Consider the following 8,753-nt stretch of genomic DNA (forward strand, 5'->3'; position numbering starts at 1 on the left):
CAGAAGACCTGAGTTAGATCCCAGCTAACTCTGGTTGGGATGGCTCGCGACCAGATTCAGGAGCTCTGGCATGCTCTTCTGACCTCCACAGGCACCACACAGGCATGGCACACAAACACATGCACTCATTCATGCATGTGTGCAAAATGAAAATAAAATCAAATAATCAAAATCAACAAGGTAAGAAACATTGTGATAGACAGCTCTGTATCTTGGCTCTGTCATTGTCACCTGAATATACATACATGATAAAAATGTGTAGAGCTATTCTACCACTTGAGAAACTGAGTCAGGAAGACCACAAGTTAAAGGCCAGTCTGGACTACATAGAAAAATGCATAGAACCTCATCATAAGTGAGTGCATACAGATTTGATGAAGACTGATAGATTTTATCATTAGCAGTTTCCTCATTGGTGACATTTCACAGTAATTATGTAAGATGTTGTCCTTAAGAGAAGTTGGGTAAAAGGTACTGAGGATATTTTGGGGTCATATGAATGCATATAAGCCTACGTTTATTTCAGAATGAAAGTTTACCAAAAATAATATGTACCTAAGAACTTTAATAAGACATTATGTAAAAATATCAACTTGACCCATGCATGGAGAAGACCTAGACCTCCTGATCAATGGAAGCCCATTGGCTGCTCAGTTTCCAAGTGGGTTCCCTGGTAAGGGGTACAGCGGTTGTCTCTGACATGAACTCAGTGAACAGTTATTTGATCACCTCCCCCTGGGGGGTGCAGCCTTGCCAGGCCACAGAGGAGGAGGATGCAGCCAGCCCTGATGAGACCTGAGAGACTAGGGTCAGATAAAAGGGGAGGAGGAACTCCCTTATCAGGGGACTAGGGAAAGGGCATAGGGAGAGAAGAAGGTGGAGGTGCGACTGGGGGTAGATGAGGGAGGGGGATGCAGTAGGGATACAAAGTGAATACATTGTAATAAACAAATATATAAATAAAATTAAATTAAACAATAAAAAATGAGAAATCTTAGCTGGGCATGGTACTGCATATTTTTAATCCCAGTTCTCAGGAGGCAGAGGCAGGCAGATGTGTGTGAGTTTGAGGGGTGATGGAGAAAGAGGACACACACATACACACACATACACTGGCCCCTGCAAGGCTCAGGGAACACTATGGAAGAAGGGGTGGAAGGAATATAAGAACCAGCGGGTAGGGCGATGTGACACAAAAGCATATCTCCTGGGCATGGGTGGAGTGAAGAAAGCATGAACTCACTGCAGTTGTGGTTACCTGCACAAGATGGGACCCATCAACATTTCAGCGTGAATAAGGAAGGAATCCACGAAGCCCATCCCTCCCGGAAGAACTATAGGGAGCTAATGATTGATGGATGTGTTGTAGTAAATTAAGACTGTGTCGGGCTAAGTAACGTTTATTCTTTGCCCAATGATTATCACAATGGTATTATTTAACCTGCTATCACAAATAACAAGACATAGGCACCTGTCAAATTTCATAATTGCTTTATTTACCTTGGGCTGGGCAGATAGTTTACCTATGTTATCTCAACAACCTCACCATCCATCTCCTAGCCATCTGCCATCTGCCTTAACCATCCTTACCTGGGCTACCTTCCACCCAGAATCTTACAAATACTTGCTTATACTTTTCACCTTGGTGTTTTTTCCATCCATGCCATCCTAGGAGTCCTTCCACCCTTCCCACATGGTTTCTTCTCCACGCTAACCCATCATGGCCTCCTCCTTCCTCTCTTCCCATCTTTCTGACTATTTTCCATGATTCTCCTGTTCCCAAAGCCTGGGACCCTTAGCCACACCTAAGGTTCTGCCCATTCTGCCCTGCCCAGGTTTGAGGCCTTTAATCAACCAATCGTGTGTGGTGATGTCTTAGGCAGGTTTACACAAGGATAGATGTACCCAGGCAGTAATCAGATCATGAGGGCCAGTAATCAGCATCAGAATACAAACATCAGACCAACTCCAAACACGGATGAGAAACTTTCATTTTAACTTGACATATACACAGTAAGAGGTAGCCCATGCTCTGGTAAATCACCTCCATCCATGCTCACTTAAGCAACTTAAATTAAATTTAATCTCACCCACGCACACACACACATTATGGTGGATTCTTGAGAAGAAGCACCCAGTGTGAGCAGAAGAACACATGGTGTGAGAAAGGGCAAAGACTGAATTTCTCTACATATGTGTACAAATTGGCAAAAAGAAAGTTTCAAAACCGGAGAAATCTGAATGTTATTATCTCATTCTGCTTAGATTTACAGTAGCTGTCATTTTTTATTCTATTAATTACAGTTTATTCACTTTGTATCCCAGCTGTAGCCCCTTCTCCCATCCCCTCCCAATCCCACCCTCCCTCCCTCTTCTTCTCCTATGCCCCTCCCCCAACATTCTTACCAGTCCACAGAGGAAGACAAAGAAGCAAGTCCTGATGAGACCTGATAGACTAGGGTCAGATGGAAGGGGAGGAGGACCTCCCTATCAGTATCTGTCATTTTAAAGCAGCAATCTTACCACTATGATTCAATAAATATTCACTCACAGCCTCTTGATCCCTAAGCACACATAATAGTAGGCATTTCAGCAAAGAAAATATTGTGTGACCTTTACAGATATCCTGGTGGCAGATGCTTCAGCTGCTATTCACAAATGAAGAAATAAATACAATGATATCAAGAAATTGCCAATAAAAAGCAGACCTGTCCTTTGATCTCTGGCTACTGAATTTTTAGGGCTATAAGGCAGCAAACCATCTTGAAAATTTCCAAAAATCACTCACTCCACTTTGTATTGCAGGAGAGTTGATCCCATTGTGAATTCCAGAGATTGTGAACTGTAAAAAACCTGTTTCTAGTTGTGGAAAGACTCAGCCCTAACACACACCTTTAACCCAAGAGTTTTCTGTTTAATGTAAACAAGCTTTCTGTTTACTGTAAACCTTTAATCCAAGAGCTAAGTAAAGACAACCCTAGGTCAAGAGGTGGAGCAAGAAACGAACTGATGGGGATTAAATAGGAAAGAGGGACATTGAGAGAAGGGTATTTAAGACAGCATGGAGAAGAAGAAGGAGCTTTTGTCTTTTTCTTTCTGGTCCCTTAGCTGAGTAGAAAGGGCCTTTTCCTTCTGGGGTGTTGGCTGAATAAGAAAATCAGCTGGGTGCTTTTTATGCCTCTCTGAGCTATCAGGTTTTTACCCCAGCATTTGGTTCCTGGGCCTTCTTTGGTGAAATCAAATGATGGGGATTTTTTTTTTTTTTTTATAAAAACAACTTTGTTTCCCTACTCCACTCTTGTAAGTTACTTAACCCTGATTTGGCCACTGTGTTTTCTTTGCCCACCCAAACCACTGGGCTGCTGCGCTATTGTTGTGGAGAGTGATCCCATAGCAAAGCCATGCCCTCCACCGTAACATGGCCACTGGAGCAGACAACATCTACCTTCCTACAATATGTAGCAAATGGTTCTAACCCGTGACCCATAATGAATTTATTCTCTTTTCTGTGTGATGTTACTCAAACGCTTGAAGTTAGTTATTATGTTATCCAGACTGTGTCTTCTCCAAAGTTCTCAAAACATTCTAATTGTTCTCTATCCATAGCGTCCAGGGACAACTATAATGTTATTGTGCGGATAGGCATCCAGGACAGGGCAAGCTTCTTCCTCTCACCACTCTAAACATGGTATTTATTTTTCATATTTATTTTTTCAATTTTTTGAGAAGTTTGTACACAAGTACTGTCTTTACACCATTTCTACCATTTCTCCTCCAGCTTCTCCTGTGCCTCAACTACCTGCTCCTGCTCAAATTCAAAACATCTCCTTCTTTAGGTAACATCATTACATATATTTATGAGAGGCTTGTCCCTGGAGAACACTGATTCTCCCTCGCTCAGTAGCAATTTACCACATGTAGTTCTTCACCTGGCGTAGGCCTGGCAAAACTTTCCCCATAACACATTAACATATTGCACTATTTGTAAAATGAGGTTTTATATGCTGCTTCTAAGATATGACCTTTTTCTCAGAATTACACAATTGAGTGGCGATGTTTCTTTCTTTGCTTCACTTAGTTGTATTTTTTTAACCAAGGCACAGGTCACTTTATACATTCCAGAAAAAAAAAAAATCAGATATCTACTTTTTGGTACATGCTTGGATTATAAAGATGAACAAACCGTGAGAAGGTTTGAAAGAAAATGGCCCTCATAGGCTCATAGGGCGTGCATTATTAGAAGGAGTGGCCTTGTTGGAGGAAGTGAGTCACTGAGTGAGGGATGTGAGATCTCAGAAGCTCAAGCCAGGCCCAGTGAGTTTTAGCTTCTTCCTGCTGCCTGAAGATCTAGATGTAGAACTCTCAGCTGCCTCTCCAGCACCATGTCTGCCTGCGTGCCGCCATGCTTCCCATCATAATGATAATGGACTAAACCTCTGAACTGCAACCTGGCTCCAGTTAAATGTTTTTCTTTACAAAATTTGCGTTAGTCACAGTGTCTCTTCACAGAAATAAAAACCCTGAGACAGACTGAATTCACAAAGCTCAGAGGTAAAAGTGGGACAAATAAAAATAACTGCAATTTTCTCAATATGACGAAAGTGACAAGCGGTGTAGCCTTAACAAAGTTTCTAGAGGTCATTGATTTCAAGATTCTAGCCTTAATGACACAGTAGTAACTGGCATCTCAGTTCTGATGCTGAGTATCAGGCTCACCGTCCAAAAGTTTACACAAAATTTCATACACATTTCCCAATCTTTGTGAAAATTTATACTATACTTTAACTTCAGTAAGACTAAAAGGGCAGAGGAAGATTATCACATTACAAAAAGTTAGATTTTCAGAAAAAAAATAAAGATCCCAAATGCAATGGGCAGTAGTAGCCATGACAATATTTTTAGAAGAAGTAAAACACAAAAATGTGCTAAGAGATTTATATTTTTCATTTCCATGTGTTCTAAATTCTGATGTTGTGTAGCTGAAGGTTAGGAGGACCTAGGAGGAATGGGGGAGTGGAATGATCATAAAACATTGTATGACAAAAGTTAATAAAATAAAACAAATTCAACATCCTTATTTCAGTTTGTGCATTACAGGGCTAATGTAAACTACACAGCATCACTGACTATTTTGAAAGTAACTATTAATTCTTAATCAGTAATTATTCATATCTATATTCAAAATAATAAAAGACTCAATGAACAGCTGCTTCCATGCATTTTTGACTGAATCACAACATCAATGCAATGGTTGATTTTACTGTTAAACTCAAAATAATGAATGCCCTGATGAGGCATGAATATGAGCAGCTTTCATCATATTCTCGTAACTCTTTTTTCTTATGAATCTGGGTAGCATTTCAGATGTCCCTGCTAACCTTGAGGTCATGTCTTTCTATTTAAACTTGAATAACTAGAAAAATAAAATTTATTAACTCTATTAAAAATATCAAACATTTCATCCCAAATGAATTTAAAGTGATAATTTTTCTAATTTATGCCATTTATTTATTAAATATTGTGCAACTTGGAAAAAAGATGTCATAGTGTTTGGAAGAAATTATTATATTGGCAGTAAACACTTGAACTCTATAGCATCTTTGATTTTCTATGTTATAAAATTCCCTCAAAGAACCAGGAATGGTAGCACACTCCTGTAATCCCAACACTCAGGGAGGCAGAGGCAGAATGATCTCTGTGAGTTCAAGGTCAGCCTGGTCTACAAAGTGGGTCCAGGACAGCCAAGACTACACAGAGAAATCCATTCTCAAAAAAAAAAAAAAAGTTTTTCTCAAAACCTTTTCAAAATTAACAGCTTTATCATGTTTTGTCTATGAAGAAAATGCCCACTTAATTATGGATGGTCTCAGACTCTCTAGACATAGGTCTGTCCCGTTACAATCATCATTGTCTCACGTTAGCGCTTTTACATGTGTGAGTTCTGTTTTCATATATCTTCCCTGTCTCCTTCATTAGCTCATAAAATGCTGGGGATGGAAATCACATGGACAGCTAGTCCCTTGGAACTCCCTGTAAGGCCTCAAAGTGTTTTGCCCACTGTAGCTATTTAATCAACACTGGCTCGTTGCCTGCAGGCTGCAATTGATAACTCAGTCATAAAGAACCCATGGTGTTTCTCAAATTTATAAAGTTAATTTCTTATGTTTCTGGGAGAGGCATGCATCAAAATATTTTCTGATCTTAAATGAGATCAACCTTTATAATCAGATAAGCAAAGGAATGTGGTATCAGGCATTCACAGCTGCTTGCCATTTATGACAGCAGCCTTTCCAGTGTTCAAGATTTAAAATTACATGACCAAAATTAGAAAGAGGTTTGCTCTGCTGGTATCATTTGCTCATTTTGATACAGCCCAGATTTGGGATATGTGATGCCCAACTTGGGAGAGCTGTATTAACCAACATAGTTCATATGAGTATTTTCTAAAATAATTCAAGAAGCCAAAGCAATGTGGTGATGTCCATGTTGGGAGGGTTTGGGGCTTGAATCTGGTTGTTCCTCTGCCCACTCAGATATCGGAACTGATGTCTTGCTTGAAATGTCACATTTTTAAAAAGTTGTTTAATGTTCTAGGGAAGTGTTTCTCAATCTATGGGTCTTGACCCCTTTGGGAGTCTAATGACCTTTTTGCATGGATCATATATTGTTGGGTTTGGTGTGGAAGACAAGGAAACTCACTTCAGAGGCAGAAGCTTAAAAATTCAGGTTTTATTTTCCACGTGTGAATGGAGGCAGCTAGTTCAGGACCTGAACCGCGTCCCCATTTCTAAAGAATTGGAATAGGAGCATGGTGGGCTTTTGCATTGCCACTCACAAGGAGTTGAGCAAGGAAGTTAACATGGGTGACTGGGCCTTTCATCTCACCTGGTTTCAGGACCAGGCTTACCTTTTTGCAGTCACATCCTCTCTTGCACTTTTCTCTGGCACTTTGGCCAAGAGTTTTAGAATGATAGGGGAACAAAGGAGTGGTCAAGCTTTAAATCAAACATTTACAACCTGTGTATCTTAGTTTAGATAACAGGCAATGGCAACTTCCTTCTTTACATCCTTTACTGGTTAATAGACAAATATGAAACACTTGAAGAAGCAGGATAGGCATTGGGTTCTGGGGCCTTGGACTGCAAACTCAGTTTTGACCCTGCCAACAAGATGGAACTTGTTCCTGAGATGGCTTCCCAGCAATATCAAATATTCTGCATGTCAGATATTTGCATTATAATTCATAACAGTGGCAAAAATTATAGTTATGAAGTAACAATAAGATAATTTTATGGTTTGGGGGGGTCACCACAACATGAGGAACTACAGTAAAAGTTCTCAGCATTAGGAAGGCTAAGAATCACGTGGTCTAGAGTCTTGGTTAGCTTGATAAAAATAAAAGAATCTACCACACATTGTTGTTATGAGTACTGAATGAACCTGAACTTGTAAAATATTGAACTAGTCTTCTTTTGGTATGCCTAGGTCATGTTTTCATTAAACTTTCTTTGATATCTGCTTTTTTGTTATAGATCTTGGTTGCTGGAATGGAAGAGAATAACGGGAAATGAAACTATTAAAATTCTCTTTCCTTTGCAATTGAGCTGACATGTTTGTTTATTGACTTAAATCTGCCTGAAACCCACTCTTGTCTCATATTTACCATCTAGATCCTCACCACTTAAATTTGTTTTTCTTTTCTGGAGCCCAACAGGTCCCTAATCACATATAAAAGCAACCTCTAGATCAAATTATATGACATATATCCCATATATTCCTCTATCATATTTTGCTGGTGCCATTTTTTTTCACATCTCCCCAAGTAAATGTGTCAGTTTAACTTCTAATGAAAGATAGAATTTTAGTAGTTAAAAGTGAAAAGTTACTATCTAAGGCAAAAGAACAACATTAATTAGAAAATACCCACCAAACAGCCTTGAACCAGATGGCTCACTGAACAGTCAGAGAGAATGGTCCTAAGTACCACAGATCAAAACTCTTGCTAAAATGCTCAATCCCAATTTAGAAAGGCAAACAGGGTGGACATTAGAAGAGGGAGAAAACAAGAAACAAGACAGGAGCCTGCCACAGAGGGCCTCTGAAAGCTCTACCTGCAGAGTATCAAAGCAGATGCTGAGACTCATGGCCAACCTTTGGGCAGAGTATGGGGAATCTTATGAAAGGAATGGGAAATAGCAAGACCTGGGGAGGACAAGAGCTCCACAAAGAGAGCAACAGAACCAAAAAATCTGGGCACAGGGGTCTTTTCTGAGACTGATATTCCAACCAAGGTCCATGCATGAAGAGGTCATAGATGCCCTTCACAGATGTAGCCCATGGCAGTTCAGTGTCCAATTGGGTTCCATAGTAATGGGAAGAGGGACTGTCTCTGACATGAACTGATTGACCTGCTCTTTTATCTCCTCTCCCTGAGGGGGGAGCAGCCTTACCAGGACACAGAGGAAGACAATGCAGCCACTGCTGGTGAGACCTGATAGACTGGGATCAGAAGGAAGGAGAGGAAGGCCTCACCTATCAGTAGACTTGGGGAGGGGCACAGGTAGAGAAAGAGGAGGGAGAGTAGACCTGAGAGGGGAGGAGGGAGGACGCTTCAGGGAAAATACAAAGTGAATAAATTATAATTAATAAAAATAAAAATTTAAATAAAAAAAACAAAATAAAACTATGGTTACTAGTGCACAAAGGAGTTATGTAACAGGGCATCCTGGAGATAAATGAACAAACCAAAATGA

This window comes from Psammomys obesus, unplaced genomic scaffold, assembly GCF_907164565.1.
Source record: "Psammomys obesus unplaced genomic scaffold, mPsaObe1.curated_primary_1811, whole genome shotgun sequence".
Lineage (NCBI taxonomy): Eukaryota > Metazoa > Chordata > Mammalia > Rodentia > Muridae > Psammomys > Psammomys obesus.